We start from the raw sequence: 22,077 nt of genomic DNA on the forward strand, positions 1-22,077 counted from the left end.
TGACGAGTTACAACACTGGTTCCAAAATGCAATTATCCAAGCCGGTATCTGTAATAGTTGAGAATTACCGACCAAGGATAGGGAAAACCATGCAATTATCCAAGCTGGTATCTGCAATAGTTGAGAATTACCGACCAAGGATAGGGAAAATCTTCTGCAACAGTTGAGAATTACTGATCAAGGATAGGGAAAACCTTCGGCAACAGTTGAGAATTACCGACCAAGGATAGAGAAAAACTAATGTCTGGGGAGTTTATTATTGAATAAGAAAGGTCAAAAAGGTCAAGCGGCTGAAAGAGAACCACACAGGCAAAGTAGGACTACCTACTAGGCCGTATAATTCCAACTTCTGGAGAACCACCAACAAATCCGAATCAGAATTGTCGAGGAGAGGAGGAAATTAAATGCAAAGAGTAATGATCTCCAAACATAGATCACCGAGACGGTAGGTGCCCCCGCTAAGCCATATAACCCCCAATTTCTAGAAAACCACCACTAAATGCAAATTAGAATTGTGAGATTAAAGATGAGTTGTGGAGGGGAAGAAATTAAAATAGAGAAAATAATGATCATCCAAACACAAACCATCAAGAAGATAAGTCACCCCTGCCCTAACCATATAATCCCATATTTTAGAGAAACGACCAATAATAATTATAATCCAAATCAGAATCTTTGGAGACTAAATTACTGTACTGAGCAAGCGAAGAAGTTAAATCAAGAGGGGTTGAGAATTTGCGATCATCCGAAGATTCAGAGGGACCAAAAAACTTCAGTTCAACAACAAAACATCATCCGATAAGATTTGAGAAAAAAACTAATGAACTGTAATGATTCAAATTAGCAAGTCCAAACCTTCGCCCTTGGACTCATCTTTGCATAAGTACTATCCTACTGCTACTACTGCATCTAAATGAGCACAAACACATAATAAAAACGTGATCAGCTGCTCCAACAAGGCACACATACCACATAAATTTCCATCCTCCCATGATGATCTTGTACTCGTAACATTCTTAGGGAGGGCTAGCAAAATCGTCAAAGTCTATCAACTACGATCCATTTGTATCATCTCCATGCTCATATCCATATGGGACACATACAAGCTACTAAGCTTAGGTCAAAATATCACAAATCCAATTGCTCAAGTTATCTCAAACCTAGGATCTAATTAGTAATATCCAAGATGATCCAATAGTCCACCAATACCGCATTCATGCTAATTCAGGATGATCATGCTACACCCTAAAGTTCTCCGGTTTCAAGCTCATGTCAAAATATCACAAATCCAAGTGCCCGATCTCAAGTTTAACTCCGACCTAGAATTCAAGCAGATATATCACTGAACCTAACACAAACAACATTTCTATTACTCCAATATCTTTTTTCTTCCTACTAATTAAATCCAAGATGATGTAATAATAGTCCATCGATTTTCACAATCGTGCTGATCATATTACACTCGTACAAATCCAATATATCTTCGATTGATCATACTACACACTAAGTTCTCCGGTTTCAATCTCTAAAGGTGTGAATCTATTACAAATCATAACTATGATCCAACCAAGCCCACTATCATGGTTATCTAAGTCCAGTATAAAGCAAGCTTCCACTGGATGAGTACAGATCCAAAAATTATAAGTTATTTATCCATCAGATTTTTTCAAGATCACAATCACCAAAGTAAATCCAAATTGTTCCAAGGTTATTAAAGATCTATATATCCACCAATATAATATCAATCCATAAGTACTACCATCCTCCTAATACTGCATCTCAAGGAGCACAAACACATAATAAAGGCAAGATCAACTGCTCCAACAAGGCTCGTACCACTGAAATTGTCATCTATTCTAATTAATCCAAATTATACTCCCATGATGATCTTGTACCCGTAACATTCTTGGGGAGGGCTAGCAAAATCATCAAAGTCTACCAACTACGAACAATTTCTATTATCTCCATGCTCATATCCACATGGGGCACATACAAACTACTAAGCTTAGGTCAAAATATCACATATCCAAGTGTCTCAAGTTATCTCCAACCTAGAATCCAACTAGTAATTTCCAAGATCATTTAATAGTCCACAAATACCAAATTCTTCCTAATCATAAATCCAATACGTCTCTGGTTGATCATGCTACACCCTAAAGTTCTCCAGTTTCAAGCTCATATCAAAATATAACAAATCCAAGTGCCCAATCTCAATTTTAACTCCAACCAAGAATCCAAGCAGATATATCATTGAACCGAACACAAACAACATTTCTATTACTCCAATAGCTTTTTTTTCTTCCTACTAGTATAATCCAAGATGATGTAATAGTCCATCAGTTTTCACAATCATGTTGATCATATTACACTCGTATAAATCCAATATATCTTCGATTCATTATACGACGCCCTGAAGTTCTCTAGTTTCAATCTCTAAAGGTGTGTATCTAGTACAAATCATAACTATGATCCAACAAAGCCCACTATCATCGTTATCTAAGTCCAGTATAAAGCAAGCTTCCACTGGATTACTATAGATCCAAAAATTAGAGGTTATTTATCCACCAATTTTTTTCAAGATCACAACCACATAAGTAAATCCACATTGTTCTAAGGTTATTAAAAATCTATTTACTCACCAATATAATATCACTTCGTAAGTGATACCCTCCTCCTACTTCACCTAAAGGAGAGCAAACACATAATAAAAGAAAGATCAGCTGCTCCAACAAAGCTCATACCACCGAAATTGTCATCTAATTAATTCAAATCATCCTCCCATGAAGATCTTGTACTCGTAACATTCTTGGGGAGGGCTGCTACGTATTGAGCTTGCGTTGGTTTTCCCCGAAGAGGAAGGGATGATGCAGCAGAGTAGCGTAAGTATTTCCCTCAATTTTTGATAACCAAGGTATCAATGCAGTAGGAGCCCACGCTCAAGTCCCTCGTACCTGCACAAAGCGATAGCTACTCGCAACCAACGCGATTAGGGGTTGTTAATCCCTTCACGGTCACTTACGAGAGAGAGATCTCATAGATATAGTATTTTTGGTATTTTTGGTATAAAGATCCAAAGTAAAAAGTAAAAAAAAAAGTAAAAAAGCAAAGCAAGATTAAAGTGATGGAGATTGATATGATGAGAATAGACCCGGGGGCCATAGGTTTCACTAGTGGCTTCTCTCAAGAGCATAAGTATTCTACGGTGTGTGAACAAATTACTGTTGAGCAATTGACAGAATTAAGCATAGTTATGAGAATATCTAGGCATGATCATGTATATAGGCATCACGTCCGTGACAAGTCGAGCGAAACGATTCTGCATCTACTACTATTACTCCACTCATCGACCACTATCCAGCATGCATCTAGAGTATTAAGTTAAAAACAGAGTAACGCCTTAAGCAAGATGACATGATGCAGAGAGATAAATTCATGCAATATGAAATAAACCCCATCTTGTTATCCTCGATGGCAACGATACAATACATGCCTTGCTGCCCCTTCTGTCACTGGGTAAGGACACCGCAAGATCGAACCCAAAGCTAAGCACTTCTCCCATGGCAAGAACTACCAATCTAGTTGGCCAAACCAAACGGATAATTCAAAGAGACTTGCAAAGACAACCAATCATACATAAAAGAATTCAGAGAAGATTCAAATATTATTCATAGATAGACTTGATCATAAATCCACAATTCATTGGTCTCAACAAACACACCGCAAAAAGAAGATTACATCGAATAGATCTCCACAAGAGAGGGAGAGAACTTTGTATTGAGATTCAAAGAGAGAGAAGAAGCCATCTAGCTACTAACTATGGACCCAAAGGTCTGAGGTAAACTACTCACACTTCATTGGAGGGGCTAGGATGATGTAGAAGCCCTCCGTGATGACGGCCCTCTTCCGGCGGAGCTCCGGAACAGGCCCCAAGATGGGATCTCGTGGATACAGAAAGTTGCGGCGGTGGAATTAGGTTTTTGGCTCCTCTTCTGATCGTTTGGGGGTACGTGTGTTTATATAGGAGGAAGAAGTACGCTAGAGGAGCAACGAGGGGCCCACGAGGCAGGGGGCGCGCCCTAGGGGGGTTCACCCCCCACCCTCGTGACCGCCTCTTTTGTTCCTTGGAGCAGGGTCCAAGTCTCCTGGATCACGTTCGGTGAGAAAATCACGTTCCCGAAGATTTTATTCCGTTTGGATTCCGTTTGATGTTCCGTTTATCCGAAACGCTGAAATAGGCAAAAAACAGCAATTCTGGGCTGGGCCTCCGGTTAATAGGTTAGTACCAAAAATAATATAAAAGTGGAAAATAAAGCCCAATATAGTCCAAAACAGTAGATAATATAGCATGGAGCAATCAAAATTTATAGATACGTTGGAGACGTATCAGACATCCCCAAGCTTAATTCATGCTCGTCCTCGAGTAGGTAAATGATAAAAAGAGAATTTTTGATGCGGAGTGCTACTTGGCATAATTTCAATGCAAATCTTCTTAATTGTGGTATGAATATTCAGATTAGAAAGATTCAAGACAAAGGTTTATATTGACATAAAAATAAAAATACTTCAAGCATACTAATAAAGCAATTATGTCTTCTCAAAATAACATGGACAAAGAAAATTATCCCTACAAAATCATAGTCTGGCTATGCTCCACCTTCACCACACAAAGTATTCAAATCATGCACAACCCCGATGACAAGCCAAGCAATTGTTTCATACTCTAACTTTTTCAAAACTTTTTCAATCTTCACGCAATACATGAGCGTGAGCCATGGATATAGCACTATAGGTGGAATAGAATGGTGGTTGTGGAGAAGACAAAAAGGAGGGGAAGATAGTCTCATATCAACTAGGCGTATCAACAGGCTATGGAGATGCCCATCAATAGATATCAATGTGAGTGAGTAGGGATTGCCATGCAACAGATGCACTAGAGCTATAAATGTATGAAAGCTCAACAAAAGAAACTAGTGGGTGTGCATCCAACTTTCTTGCCCACGAAGACCTAGGGCAATTTGAGGAAGCCCATTATTGGAATATACATGCCGAGTTCTATAATGTAAAATTCCCACTAGTATATGAAAATGACAACATATGAGACTCTCTATATGAAGAACATGATGCTAATTTGAAGCACAATATATGAGACTCGCTATATCATGGTGCTACTTTGAAGCACAAGTGTGGTAAAAGGATAGTAGCATTGCCCCTTTTTATTTATTTTCTTTTTTGGGGCCTTCTTTTTTTCTTTGGCTTTTCTCCTTTTTTATTGGGACAATGCTCTATTGAATGATGATCATCACACTTTTATTTATTTACAACTCAATGATTACAACTTGATTCTAAAACAAAGTATGACTCTATATGGATGCCTCCGGCGGTGTACCGGGATATGCAATGAATCAAGAGTGACAAGTATGAAGAAATTATGAACGGTGGCTTTGCCACAAATACTTATGTCAACTACATGATCATGCTAAACAATATGAAAATGATGAATGTGTCATGATGAACTAGATGGTGGAAAGTTGCATGGCAATATATCTCGGAATGGCTCTGGAAATGCCATAATAAGTAGGTATGGTGGCTGTTTTGAGGAAGGTATATGGTAGGTGTATGATACCAGCGAAAGGTGCGCGGTATTAGAGAGGCTAGCAAAGGTGGAAGGATGAGAGTGCGTATAATCCATGGACTCAACAATAGTCATAAAGAACTCATATACTTATTGCAAAAATCTAGAAGTTATCAAAGCAAAGTATTACGCGCATGCTCCTAGGGGGATAGATTGGTAGGAAAAGACCATCGCTCGTCCCCGACCGCCACTCATAAGGAAGACAATCAATAAATAAATTATGCTCCGACTTCGTTACATAACGGTTCACCATGCGTGCATGCTACGGGAATCACAAACCTTAACACAAGTATTCTTTAAATTCACAACTACTCAACTAGTATGACTTTAATATTATCACCTCCATATCTCAAAACAATTATCATGCTTCAATCTTTTCTTAGTATTCAACACACTCAAAAGAAAGTTTGACAAATCTTGAATACCAAGCATATTATTATTAAGCAAATTACCATGCTATTAAGAGACTCTCAAAATAATCTAAGTGAAGCATGAGAGATCAATAGTTTCTTTAAAACAAATCCACCACCGTGCTCTAAAAGATCTAAGTGAAGCACATAGAGCAAAATTATAACGCTCAAAAGATATAAGTGAAGCACATAGAGCAAAATTATCTAGCTCAAAATATATAAGTGAAGCACATAGAGCAAAACTACTTAGCTCAAAAGATATAAGTGAAGCACATAGAGCAAAACTACTACGCTCAAAATATATAAGTGAAGCACATAGAGTATTCTATAAAAATTTAATTCATGTATGGCTCTCTCAAAAGGTGTGCACAGCAAGAATGGTTGTGGCATATTAAGACACAAAGACACAAATAATACAAGACGCTCCAAGCAAAACACATATCATGTTGGTGAATAAAAATATAGCTCCAAGTAAATTACCGATGGAAGTGGACGAAAGAGGGGATGCCTTCCGGGGCATCCCCAAGCTTTGACTTTTTGGTGTCCTTGGATTATCTTGGGGGTGCCATGGGCATCCCCAGGCTTAGACTCTTGCCACTCCTTGTTCCATTATCCATCAAAAGAATTCACCCAAAACTTGAAAACTTCACAACACAAAACTCAAAATAGAAAACTTGTGAGCTCCGTTAGCGAAAGAAAACAAAAGACCATCTCAAGGTATTGTAATGAAATCATTCTTTATTTATATTGGTGTTAAACCTACTGTATTCCAACTTCTCTATGGATTATAAACTATTTTACTAGCCATAGATTCATCAAAATAAGCAAACAACACACGAAAAACAGAATCTGTCAAAAACAGAACAGTCTGTAGTAATCTGTAGCTAGCGCAAGATCTGGAACCCCAAAAATTCTAAAATAAATTGCTGGACGTGAGGAATTTATCTATTAATCATCTTCAAAAATAATTAACTAAATAGCACTCTTCAAATAAAAATGACAGCAATTCTCGTGGGCGCTAAAGTTTTTGTTTTTTACAGCAAGTTCAACAAGACTTTCCCCAAGTCTTCCCAACGGTTGTACTTGGCACAAACACTAATTGAACACAAAAAACACAACCAAAACAAAGGCTAAATAATTTATTTATTACTAAGCAGTAGCAAAAAGCAAGGAATAAAAATAAAATTGGGTTGCCTCCCAACAAGCGCTATCGTTTAACGCCCCTAGCTAGGCATAAAAGCGAGGATAGATCTAGGTATAGCCATCTTGATTCTTAATTCTTTTAGTGATGTTATTCTCGAATCTGGGAGGTTCCTTACGTTTCCCTTCATATTTAGAGATCTTGAGATCTAAAGAATCCAACCGCTTATTGCAAAGAGTAATTAACATATTCATGCGGTGAAGATTTCCGCTAACGCTCTTAAGAGGTTCAAGAGATTTTTGTAAAATCTTAGTTACTTCGCAAATTTTCTCAAAAACTTGCGTTTCCTCTTGGGTATGATGGGGCCCCTTTTGTTGAGGTAAAGTTCCTACTATACCTTCCATAATTTCATGTGCGATACTGGGATCAATTTCAATAAAATTGCCTTTGGCAACACAATCCAAAAGTTGTCTATGAGATATATTAAGCCCAACATAAAAATTGCAAAGCAAAATTCCGAAATTTACTTCTAGGGTGCATTTACGATAAGATTCCATTATTCTAAACCAAGCATCCTTTAAGTTTTCTCCTTGATTTTGTTTGAGGTGAAGGACTTCAAACTTGGGAGACATAGGAGCAGAAAGAGGACTAGTCATGACGACAAGCAAACAAACTAGCATGCGAGCAAACAAGAGGCAAATAGAGAGGAAGGATAGAGAGAGAGGGCGAATAAAACGGCAAGGGTGAATTGGGGGGAGAGGAAAACGAGAGGCAAATGGCAAATAATGTAATGCGAGAGATAGGGATTGTGATGGGTACTTGGTATGTTGACTTTTTGCGTAGACTCCCCGGCAACGGCGCCAGAAATCCTTCTTGCTACGTCTTGAGCTTGCGTTGGTGTTCCCCGAAGAGGAAGCGATGATGCAGCAGAGTAGCGTAAGTATTTCCCTCAGTTTTTGAGAACCAAGGTATCAATCCAGTAGGAGCCCACGCTCAAGTCTCTCGTACATGCACAAAGCGATAGCTACTCGCAACCAACGCGATTAGGGGTTGTCAATCCCTTCACGGTCACTTACGAGAGTGAGATCTGATAGATATAATATTTTTTGATATTTTTGGTATAAAGATGCAAAGTAAAAAGTAAAAGCAAAGTAAAAAGCAAAGCAAGATTAAAGTGATGGAGATTGATATGATGAGAATAGACCTAGGGGGCATAGGTTTCACTAGTGGCTTCTCTCAAGAGCATAAGTATTCTACGGTGGGTGAACAAATTACTGTTGAGCAATTGACAGAATTGAGCATAGTATGAGAATATCTAGGCATGATCATGTATATAGGCATCACGTCCGTGACAAGTAGATCGAAACGGTTCTGCATCTACTACTATTACTCCACTCATCGACCGCTATCCAGCATGCATCTAGAGTATTAAGTTAAAAACAGAGTAACGCCTTAAGCAAGATGACATGATGCAGAGAGATAAATCCATGTAATATGAAATAAACCCCATCTTGTTATCCTCGATGGCAATGATACATTACATGCCTTGCTGCCCCTTCTGTCACTGGGTAAGGACACCGCAAGATCGAACCCAAAGCTAAGCACTTCTCCCATGGCAAGAACTACCAATCTAGTTGGCCAAACCAAACGGATAATTCGAAGAGACTTGCAAAGATAACCAATCATACATAAAAGAATTCAGAGAAGATTCAAATATTATTCATAGATAGACTTGATCATAAATCCACAATTCATTGGTCTCAACAAACACACCGCAAAAAGAAGATTACATCGAATAAATCTCTACAAGAGAGGGGAGAACTTTGTATTGAGATTCAAAGAGAGAGAAGAAGCCATCTAACTACTAACTATGAACCCGAAGGTCTGAGGTAAACTACTCACACTTCATCGGAGGGGCTAGGATGATGTAGAAGCCCTCCGTGATGACGGCCCTCTTCCGGCGGAGCTCCGGAACAGGCCCCAAGATGGGATCTCGTGGATACAGAAAGTTGTGGCGGTGGAATTAGGTTTTTGGCTCCTCTTCTGATCGTTTGGGGGTATGTGTGTATATACAAGAGGAAGAAGTACGTCGGAGGAGCAACGAGGGGCCCAGGAGGCAGGGGGCGCGCCCTAGGGGGGCGCCCGTGACCGCCTCTTTTGTTCCTTGGAGTAGGGTCTAAGTCTCTTGGATCACGTTCGGTGAGAAAATCACGTTTCCGAAGATTTTATTCCGTTTGGACTCCGTTTGATATTCCGTTTATCCGAAACACTGAAATAGGCAAAAAAACAGCAATTCTGGGCTGGGCCTCCGATTAATAGGTTAGTCCTAAAAATAATATAAAAGTGGAAAATAAAGCCCAATATAGTCCAAAAAAGTAGATAATATAGCATGGACCAATCAAAAATTATAGATACGTTGGAGACGTATCAAGGGCTAGCAACATCATCAGTCTACCAACTACAATCTATTTGTATCATCTTCATGCTCATGCCCGTATGGGCACATACAAACTACTAAGATTAGGTCAAAATATCACAAATCCAGGCGCTCAAGTTATCTCCAACCTATAATCCAACTCGTAATATCCAAGATGATACACTAGTCCACCAATACCACATTCAAGCTAATCATACTATGCCTACATAAATCCAATATGTCTCAGGTTGATCATGCAACACCTTAAAGTTCTTGAGTTTCAAGCTCATGTGAAAATATCACAAATCCAAGTGCCTAATCTCAAATTTAACTCCGACCTAAAATACATGCAAATATATCATTGAACCTAACACAAACAACATTTCTATTACTAAATATCTTTGTTTTCTTTCAACTATTTCAATCCAAGATGATGTAATAGTCCATCAATTTTCACAATCATGTTGAACATATTATACTCATATAAATCCAATATATCTGATCATTGCACCCTAAAGTTCTCCAGTTTCAATTTCTAAAGGTGTGCATCTAGTACAAATCATAACTATGATCCAACCAAGCCCAGTACCATGGTTATCTAAGTCTAGTATAAAGCAAGCTTCCACTAGATGACAATAGATTCAAAAATTAAAAGTTATTTATCAACCAGATTTGTTTCAAGATCACAATCACCTAAGTAAATCCAAACTCTTCCAAGGTTATTGAAGATCTATTTATCCACCAATATAATATCACTTCGTAAGTCCTACCATCCTCCTACTACTGCATCTAAAGGAGCACAAACACATAATAAAACCAAGATCAACTGCTCCAACAAGGCTCATACCACCGAAATTGTCATCTATTCTAATTAATCCAAATCATCCTCCCATGATGATCTTGTACTCGTAACATTCTTGGGGATGGCTAGCAAAATCATCAAAGTCTAGCAACTATGATCCGTTTGTATCATCTTCATACTCATGTCCATATGGGGCACATACAAGTTACTAAGCTTAGGTCAAAATATCACAAATTCAAGTGCTCAAGTTATCTCCAACCTATAATCCAACTAGTAATATCGAAGATGTTCCAATAGTCCACCGATACCACGCTCATGCTAATCATACTATACCTATATACATCCAAAATATCTCAGGGACCATGCTACACCCTAAAGTTCTCCAAATCCAAGCTCATGTGAAAATATCACAAACCCAAGTGCCCAATCTCAAGTTTAACTCCGACCTAGAATCCAAGCAGATATATCATTGAACAACATTTCTATTACTCCAATATATTTGTTTTCTTTCTACCATTTCAATCCAGGATGATGTAATAGTCCATCAATTTCCACAATCTTGTTGATCACATTATACTCATATAAATCCAATATATCTCTAATTGATCATAATACACCCTAAAGTTCCCAACTTTCAATCTCTAAAGGTGCACATCTAGTACAAATCATAACTATGATCCAACCAAGCCCACTATCATGGTTATGCAAGTCCAGTATAAAGCATGCTTCCACTGGATGACTATAGATCCAAAAATTAGAAATTATTTATCCACCAGATTTTTTTCGAGATCACAATCACCTAAGTAAATCCAAACTATTCCAAGGTTATTAAAATTATCCACCAATATAATATCACTTCATACTCCTCCTACTACTGCAGATAAAGGAGCACAAACACATAATAAAAGCAAGATCAGCTTCCTCAAAAAGGCTCATACCACTGAAATTGTCATCTATTATAATTAATCCAAATCAACCTCCCATGATCTTTACTCGTAACATTCTTGGGAGACTAGCAAAACCATCAAAGTCTACCAACTACGACCCGTTTGTATCATCTCCATGCTCATATGGAGCACATACTAGCTACTAAGATTAGGTCAAAATATCACAAATCCAAGTGCTCAACTTATCTTCAACCTAGAATCAAACTAGTAATATCCAAGACCATCCAATAGTCCATCAATACCGCATTCATGCTAATCATTAGTATTATATATAAATCCAATACATCTCAGGTTGATCGTGCTACATCCTAAAGTTCTCCAGTTTCAGGCTCATGTCAAAATATCACTAATCCAACTGCCCATTCTGAAGTTTAACTCCGACCTAGAATCCAAACAGATATGTCAATGAAACTAACACAAACAACATTTCTATTACTCCAATATCTTTGTTTTCTTCCTACTATTTCAATCCAAGATGATGTAATAGTCAATCAATTTTCACGAGAACATATTACACTCATATAAATCAAATATATCTCTGATTGATCATACTACACCCTAAAGTTCTCCGGTTTCAATTCTAAGGGTGTGAATATAGTAATAATCATAATTATGAGCCAACCATCTTCTCGCCATCCCCAATCGACATCCCTCAACGCTTGGCTCCAAGTACAATGAATGACGACAATGACAGTCCGCTCCCAACAATGTTTTCATCACTTCCGCCATAACTCATGTGCAATCCGCTCCTTGCCAGTCCGACCGGCATCCCTTACCTGGCTTCGGGTTGCTATGTGTGATGCATCAATCCCACATCTCATGTTTCCCTGCTGGGTGCCGCCATAGCCACACAGGCAGTCGGCACCGCAATGGCTAACCCACGAGACACAGCCCGAGAGCACGACGTTACCTACTGCCAAGGCCAAGGACGCACGGCGGGAGAATGTGTGATCTCGGATCAAGTCAGTGGCACGGAACCCGCAAACAAGGAAAGGACACCAAGCTGAATTTGGCAGGAAATGAACAATGCACGAGAGGTGTGGGAGAGGGTGAGAACTCTATCAGCCGCATCGGGCTTTGCGCCAAGTCGTTGCGGCAATGTCGATCTTCAGGCAATCGAGTAAAGCTTCTCATGTGCTATCTCATCACTCCTCTGAAACTACCCCGGCCTCCACTGGATTACTATAGATCAAAAATTAGAAGTTATTTATCCACTAGATTATTTTTCAAGATCACAATCACATAAGTAGATCCAAATATCTATTTATTCACCAATATAATATCACTTCAAAGTGATACCGTCCTCCTACTATTGCATCTAAAGGAGCACAAACACATGATAAAAGCAAGATCAGCTCCTCCAACAAGGCTCATACCATTCAAATTTTCATCTATACTAATTAATCTAAACCATCCTCTCACGATGATCTTGTACTCGTAACATTCTTGGGGAGGGCTAGCAAAATCATCAAAGTCTACCAACTATAGTCCGTTTGTATCATCTTCATGCTCATGTCTATATGAGGCACATACAAGCTACTAAGCTTAGGTCAAAATATCACAAATCCAAGTGCTCAAGTTATCTCAAACCTATAATCCAACTAGTAATATCCAAGATGATCCAATAGTCCACCAATACCACATTCATGCTAATCGTATTATACCTATATAAATCCAATACATCTCAGGTTGATCATGCTACACTCTAATGCTCTCCAGTTCCAAGCTCATGTCAAAATATCACAAATCCAAGTGCCCAATCTCAAGTTTAACTCCAACCTAGAATCCAAGCAAATATATCATTGAACCTAACACAAACAACATTTCTATTACTCCAATATCTTTGTTTTCTTTCTACTATTTCAATCCAAGATGATGTAATAGTCCATCAATTTTCACAATCTTTCTCATCTCATATTATACTCGTATAAATCCAATATATCTCCGATTGATCATGCTACACCCTAAAGTTCTCCAGTTTCAGTCTCTAAAGGTGTGCATCTAGTAGTAATCATAACTATGATCCAACCAAGCCCACAATCATGGTTATCTAAGTCTAGTATAAAGCAAGCTTCCACCGGATGACTATAGATCCAAAAATTAGAAGTTATTTATCCATTAGATTTTTTTCAACATCACAATCACCTAAGTAAATCCGAACAATTACAAGGTTATTTAAGATCTATTTATCCACCGGTATAATATCACTTCATAAGTACTACCATCCTCCTCCTACTTCATATAAAGGAGCACAACCACATAATAAAAGCAACATCAGCTCCCCCAGCAAGTCTCATACCACTAAAATTGTCATATGTTCTAATTAATCCAAATCATCCTCCCATGATCTTGTACTCGTAACATCCTTGGGGAGGGCCAAGTCTACCAACTCTGATCCATTTGTATCATCTCCATGCTCATATCCATATGGGGCACATACAAGCTACTATGCTTAGGTCAAAATACCAAAAATCCAAGTGCTCGAGTTATCTCTAACCTAGAATCCAAGTAGTAATATCCAAGATGATCTAATAGTCCACCAATACCGCAATCATGCTAATCATACTATACCTATATAAATTCAATATATCTCAGGTTGATCATGCTACACCATAAAGTTCTCCAGTTTAAAGTTCATGTCAAAATAACAGAAATCCAAGTGCCCAATCTCGAGTTTAACTCCAACCCAGAATCCAAGCAGATATATCATTGAACAAACACAAACAACATTTCTATAACTCCAATATCTTTGTGTTCTTCCTACTATTTCGTACCAAGGTGATATAATGGTCGATCAATTTTCACAATCATCCTAATCATATTACACTCATATAAATCGAATATATCTCTGATTGATCATACTACACCCTAAAGTTCTCCAATTTCAATCTCTAAAGGTGTGAATCTAGTAGTAATCATAACTATGATCCAACCATCTGCCCACCTTCCCCAATCGCCATCCCCTCGACGCTTGGCTCCAAGTACAATGAATGACGGAAATGACAGTCCACTCCCAACAACCGTTTTCATCCCTTCCGCCATACCTATGTGCAATCCGCTCACTACCAATCCGACCGGCATCCTTTGCCTAGCTTCGGGTGGCTATGTGCGATGCTTCAATCTGACATCTCATTTTTCCCAGCTGGCGCCGCCATAGCCACACAGGCAGTCGGCACCGCAATGGCTAACCCACAAGACACAATCCGAGAGCATGATGTTACCTACCACCAAGGCCAAGGATGCATGGTTGGAGAACGTGTGATGCCGGATCAAGTCAGTGGCCCGAAAACCGCAAACAAGCGAAGGACACCAAGCCAAATTGGCGGGAAATGAACAATGCACGAGAGATGTGGGAGAGGGTGAAAACCCTGTCAGCCACATCCGGCTTTGCACCAAGCCGTTGTGGCAATGTTGATCTTCAGGTGATCGAGTAAAGCTTCTCATGTGCTTTCTCATCACTCCTCTGCAACTACCTCAGCCTCCACTGGATTACTATAGATCCAAAACTTAGAAGTTATTTATCCACCAAATTTGTTTTCAAGATCACAATCATCTAAGTAAATCCAAACAGTTCCAAGGTTATTAAAGAAATATTTATCCACCAATATAATATCACGTCATAACCACTATCCTCCTACTACTACATCTAAAGGAGCACAAACACATAATAAAAGCAAGACCAACTGCTCCAATAAGGCTCGTACCACTAAAATCATCATCTATTCTAATTAATCTAAACCATCCCCCCATATGATCTTGTACTCGTAACATTTTTTAGGAGTGCTAGCAAAATCATCAAAGTATACCAACTACAATCCGTTTATATCATCTCCATGCTCATATCCATATGGGGCACATACAAGCAACTAAGCTTAGGTTAAAATATGACAAATCCATGTGCTCAAGTTATCTCCAACCTAGAATCCAACTAGTAATATCCAAGATATCCAATCCACCAATACCGCATTCATGCTAATCATACTATACCTATATAAATCCAATACATCTCAGGTTGGTCATGCTACACTCTAAAATTCTCCACTTTCAACCTCATGTCAAGATATCACAAATCCAAGTGTCCAATCTCAAGTTTAACTCTGACCTAGAATCCAAGTAGATATATCATTGAACCTAACACAAACAACATTTCTATTACTCCAATATCTTTGTTTTCTTCCATCAATTTGCACAATCATGCTGATCATATTATATTCATATAATCCAATATATCTCTGATTGATCATACTACACCCTCAAGTTTTATAGTTTCAATCTATAAAGGTGTCCATATAGTACAAATCATAACTATGATCCAACAAAGCCCACTATCATGGTTATCTAAGTCCAGTGTAAAGCAAGTTTCCACTGGATGACTATAGATCCAAAAATTAGAAGTTAATTATCCACAAGATATTTTTTCAAGATCACAATCATCTAAGTAAATCCAAACTGTTCCAAGGTTATTAAAGATCTATTTTATCCACCAATATAATATCAGTTCATACGTCCTACCCTCCTCCTACTACTGCATCTAAAGGAGCACAAACACACAATAAAAGCAACATCAGCTGCTCCAACAAGGCTCGTACCACTGAAATTGTCATCTATTTTAATTAATCCAAATCATCCTACCATGATGATCTTGTACTCGTAACATTCTTGGGGAGGGCTATCAAAATCATAAAAGTCTACCAACTACGATCTGTTTGTATCATCTTCATGCTCATGTCCATATGGGGCACATACAAGCTACTAAGCTCAGGTCAAAATATCACAAATCCTCAAGTTATTTTTAACCTAGAATCCAACTAGTAATATCCAAGATGATCCAATAGTCTACCAATACCGCATTCATGCTAATCATACTATACCTATATAAATTCAATATATCTCAAGTTGATCATGCTAAAGTCTCCAGTTTCAAGCTCTTGTGAAAATATCACAAATCCAAGTGCCCAATCTCAAGTTTAACTCCAACCTAGAATCCAAGCTGGTGTATCATTGAACCTAACACAAGCAACTTTTCTATTACACCAATATCTTTGTTTTCTTCCTACTAATTCAGTCCAAGATGATGTAATAGTTCATCAATTTTGACAATCATTCTGAACATATTACACATTTAAATCCAATATATCTCTGATTGACTATGGACAGGGGTGCGAGGAAGCTTGTTGTTTGTTGTTGTTGTTCTTGTTGTTGTTGTTGTGTGGACCTAGCATAAATCATAACTATGATACAACCAAGCTCACTATCATGGTTATCTAAGTCTAGTATAACGCAAGCTTTCACTGGATTGATATATATCCAAAAAATAGATGTTACTTATTCACCAGATTTTTTTCAAGATCATAATCATCTAAATAAATCCAAACTATTCCAAGGTTATTAAAGATTTATTCATCCATCAATATAATATCACTTCATAAGTACTACCCTTCTCCTACTACTGCACCTAAAGGAGCACAAACACATAATAAAAGCAAGATCAGCTGCTCCAACAAGGCTCATACCACTGAAATTGTCATCTGTTCTAATTAATCCAAATCATCCTCCCATGATCTTGTACTCGTAACATTCTTAGGGAGGGCTAGCAAAATCATCACCATGCTCATATTCATATGGGGAACATACAAGCTACTAAGCTTAGGTGAAAATATCACAAATCCAAGTGCTCTAAGTTATCTCCAACCTAGAATCCAACTAGTAATATCCAAGACCATCCAATAGTCCACCAATACCGCATTCATGCTAATCATACTATACCTATATATATCCAATACATCTCAGGTTGATAATGCTACACGCTAAAGTTCTCCAGTTTCAAGCTCATGTCAAAATATCACAAATCCAACTGTCGATTCTCAAGTTTAACTCCAACCTAGAATCCAAGCAGATATATCATTGAACCTAACACAAACAATATTTCTATTACTCCAATCTTCTTGACTTTGACTCTTTTTCTAATTTAGGATCGGCACACAAGTGCTCTACTTTGTGTTGGCCCTCGACACTGTTACTCGCACAGCCTTTGAAGCTTGCCAGGCTTCGCCTTCCCTCCGCTACCACATTCACCAGTTTCTTCGACTCTCTTACCTTGTCTACCGACCAAGGTTGTCAGAATCACGATTCTGTTATATGATTCTACGACTTTACGATCCAAACTAACCCCTATGATTCTACGACTTTAGTTCATAGAATCTACGTTTCTACGATCCTGATAGTGAAGATTCTACGATTTGCGATCTTACCATCAGAGCTCCGATCCGATTCAAAATCGCGATTCTGACAACCTTGCTACCGACTCTTTGTGGCATCATCGTCTCAGTCACATGTGTGGTGATTGCGACTAGTTTTCGGTGAGTGCTCATGATCCTACACTTCTTGTCCACCTTTCAACTCATGGTCAAACTCTTCTTTATGTCGATTATCACTGTGATGACTAAGTACATTGCCTTTGTGAAGGTTCATCATAGTGGGTTTCTTATGTCTGATCTTGGTCCTCTTCGCTACTTCCTAGGGATTGAGGTTTCTTCTACCTCTAATGGCTTCTTTATCAAGCTCATCATCACCTGCGGCTTTCCCACCTCGTTCATTACCAGAGACTACCTCACCTGGCTCATCCCCTAAGGCTTCCCCAGTGATTCCCACTCATCCTCTTCTCTACTACATTGGTCATCCGTGTGTTGTGGATTTTTCTGATGAGCCATCTCCCTCGATCGTGTTGCTTTACCCTCCACTATATGCTCTGTCGCATTGTTGTCGCTGCTAGGATGGTGGCAAACTCAATGGTGCCGATGCCTTCCGCGCGATATCGCTAGAGGCTTCATCCTCTCAAGTTGCATCAACAGCCGGAGGGAGGGGACATTTCCACCATGGCTGCTAGCATTCCCTCTCTCAGATCATGAAGAGTATGGAAGTGAGACTAAGAGAAATACCGGAAAGGAGACAATTACTAGCGCATTAGGGGAATGAGACCCAAACATAAATGTTGAGATGCCCACTACCAAAATGGTTGGGTGTATTCTTCTCCAAAGTGGGCCACACTTTTGATGCAAACAAGACGGCGTGGGATATAATCATACTATATCAAGCTCAAATAATGCATCATCTACTACTGGACATGATGGGCACATCGATCCATGTAGTGATTTTCATGACGGTTATCATCTGGATACTCAATACAACAGCAGTTGCCCGAGCTTGCCATCAAACATGCTCGCCGGAGATGTGGCCAATGTACAGGGACGGTCAGATTAAGCGTTTTAGCAAGCATGTGGTGGCAGTAGTGTGGATGCCCACATAGTTGTAGCTTGCCGGGTTTGACCACATGCCAAAGATGCAGCTAGCCTTCAGCCTACATCGGTTTACAATAGTATGCCTCCTCTTACTACTTCATATGGAAAATTCCAGTATTGAGTTGATTTCTCTTGCCCAAGCAATTGCAGTTTGTATTGAAAGTATGCTTCTCTGGCCCCACACAAATAGTTTAGTTTCTTTTAGGGCTAATAAAGAAAATAGCTTCAAAGTTTACCACGTTCATAATAATCATGCAGCTATTTGGTGAGCAGATATGTAGAAGTAGACTACTCGAAATTGGTGTGGTCCGCGTGCAAAATCCTAAAGGTCGTGCTACATCTACTTCAAATAAGTTTTACTTAATTAATACACTAACTTTTTTAGAAAAATTAGCACACTGTGATGTAGTTTAAACACAGTAATATGAGGGGATGCACTGAAGCCAGGAAAAACTAACAAATTGATGTTTGAAGATAAAAGACCCAGTTGCCTTGATTTCATCTGGACCAGAGGAAGGTTAGCTGTAGTACCATGCATTTTCCTCCACACAAACAATTGCCTACTCAAAGTGGTTCCCTCGATGTCCATTAGGTTGAACGCTAGATGGGATACACAATCTACTTCTGTGAGTTCGGTAAAAAAATTCCTGCATGACAGCCAACACTAGTTATATTGCAAAAATACTGAATTTGTATTTCCTTTTAACAAAGATCTCAACCGTAAAATATTCATCAGGTTTGGAGGAATATTATCTGAAGTACTATGTAAGTGACACTGTATTGGTAATTAAATTAATATGGATCATTCGTTATTTCGAGATTCAAGCAATAGTCCACTTTATTTATGTATTCTCTTGCATTATCTGTGATTATGAAACTAATATGATACCTTATTCTCTTCTGACATTTTTTGCATGTTTATGTACTGCTTTGTTTATATCTCTTCTCAAACTTATATATAGTACCAACTTTAGAAATATAATGTGGGTGCATAACAATAATTTTTTAGATCAAGCAAGCCAGTAAAGTGTGTAAGTTTATCAAATATACTTATTCTGGAAACATTCATATCTGCTTGCCATCAGAATATTTACCTCTATGTTCGTGGTACAATCTGATTTAACTTTTTACCGGTTAAGTCCAACTTAGCGCCCCGCAACAAAATCAGATTTTTCTAAATTATTGCTACCATGCCAACTTTAGTTTAATTCAAAAATAAAGATATAACTAATGTTGATTGTTGTGTTTCTTCTTTGCAACTTTACCCTTCTTAGTTTACTCACAACAGAACTATATATGAACTTATTTTTTCTCAGTTACTCGGGCATCATAAAAATGACATGCACCCATATTGCATTGCAGTCTTAAATTGAGTTTTTTAAAGTGAAAATCAGTAGGGAAGGCCACTATTGAGCCAATTTCAGATTTTAATGGATACTGTACAGATGGTATGGTGAAAGTTCCAGATAATTCAAGTTAGCCAATTTGATATTCACTCTTTGTGCTCTGATTAGCGAGATGAGACAAAGTTAAGTCTATACGGCACATGACATTACTAAGTTTTCTTAATATCTAAGACAAATATGTTGATCACTTCGTAGTTAATTGATAATTTTAATTGATGTATAAAAGAAAAATAAGTGCTCACATTATACTTGATTGTCAAGACATAATCTTGATGGTAGCCCATCTTCAAGTCTTAGTACTCAATCTTACACCAGTTTCCTTTGTTGTTGTTCCCCTTGCAGATTTCCTATGGAGGTCAAAATCCTGCATGGAGCCACCATTTTTTCAGTTCATGAACCTGCACTTCTGGATTACATATATAACAAAGGAAATATGCAGTTGATCTAATTATCTATACTTCCATTTCTTATAATAGTTTGCCACAACCCTTTTCTAAGACAAAAACGTGATATTCTTCTTTTTCCTCGCAACGCTGAGCAATAATAACCACCATAAGAGTATGCTTATAAGGCATATTCCCTTGATGATAATTCAAGAGTTAATGTTTCTTTTCTTAAATGACGAGAGAACAGAAAACCAAATTTAGGATGTCTCTGTTTTTGCCGGCTTCTATAAAGAGACTATAGTGCATATGAACAACATGATTACATGCCTTCTACTATGTCGTCACCTATACTTATGGTTCTCTTTCCCTCGAAGGTTATTTCTACTGTTACGAGACCATAGTGCTCACATATTGGATGTAATAACATCTTATATTATGGGACAGACGGAGTATTTATCAAGCTTCAGTCATCCCATAGGCTTTGAGGTAAGTTTATAATGTTATTTATTTGTTCTCACTTCTCAGGCATATAATCCTAGTTTTTGGAGAAACACACATAATCCAAACCAGAACCGTCTTATGCTAGATTGTGTTGTGCAAATGATGGGAGCTATATCGAGGGGGGTTATCTAGATGGGATTATAGTTCACTTAGAAATCTGAGATTATTTGCCTCTAGAAATGAACATCGGAACATCAGCACCATGCATTTCTTTCCACAAAATTATAACTCAATTTTTTTAGGATCATATAGAAGAACGGTGGAGCTTCTTAAGCGGAGAGCTAAGCAATCAAGCAGTAGTATATCTGGTAGGTAGGAAGATGAGTTGCTGCTTCGGTAGTGGAAAAAATAACTGACAGAAACCATGAATTTGTTAATCAAGCAACCATGTTAAGTAAACAAAACCCCTCTTTTATCTGGTAGGCAGGAAGATAGGTTGGTGAATAGTACTGCAAAAGAACTAGGAAATAATGCAAAAAACAACCTGATAATATTGTACTATGTAATTGACAGAAGCGGGCAAGCATTTCCATACCTGATGATTTCATGAACCTTTTATACCACATTGTAGGAGTGTAGCTTTCAGACCAAACACCTTATAAGCGCAGTTCCAGATGAGAAAAATTGTGTCGTAATTTAGGTGCACTGATTTTTAATATTGGAGTTGAGACCTGTCATGAGCAGAGTTAAGACATAATCTATTCCATTAAAAAACATATTTCCTGTTTTGGTCAGTACAATTTCATTATCACAGCCGAGGCCTGTCTTGAACAGAGTTAAGGCATAATCTATTCCATTAATCAAATGACCTTTTTTCCTATTCTGCTCAATACAATTTGATGACCACAGTTGCATATACTAGCAATTTTGATCAACACAAAATTTCTGGAGATTAGAGCAATTATGCAAGAAGAAAAGGAATGGAAATATTAATGATTTGAAAAATAAACAAAGCAGGATCAAAAGAGACGTCACACTTACATAGCGATTGCTTCTGCAGCTAATATCTTCTGTCACAATCATCATAGCACCAGAATGCACTTGATCATAGTGCACTCCATGTGAACTTGAGATCCCCGGCAGTTGATACAAATGCTCAAAGATTGCCCCTTTTGATGAACCCAAACCGAAGTACATA

General features: G+C 38.2%; 1 long non-coding RNA gene across 1 annotated transcript; it reads right to left on the reverse strand.

The window, feature by feature from the left end:
* Positions 1 to 19,171: 19,171 nt before the first annotated feature.
* Positions 19,172 to 22,077, reverse strand: LOC119352155. The gene is made up of 4 exons (XR_005170124.1): positions 21,921 to 22,077; positions 21,475 to 21,610; positions 20,295 to 20,416; positions 19,172 to 19,293 (listed from the first exon to the last, which is right to left on the reverse strand). It is a non-coding gene; the product is annotated as an uncharacterized LOC119352155 (long non-coding RNA).

The sequence above is a fragment of the Triticum dicoccoides genome, chromosome 2A, assembly GCF_002162155.2.
Source record: "Triticum dicoccoides isolate Atlit2015 ecotype Zavitan chromosome 2A, WEW_v2.0, whole genome shotgun sequence".
NCBI lineage: Eukaryota > Viridiplantae > Streptophyta > Magnoliopsida > Poales > Poaceae > Triticum > Triticum dicoccoides.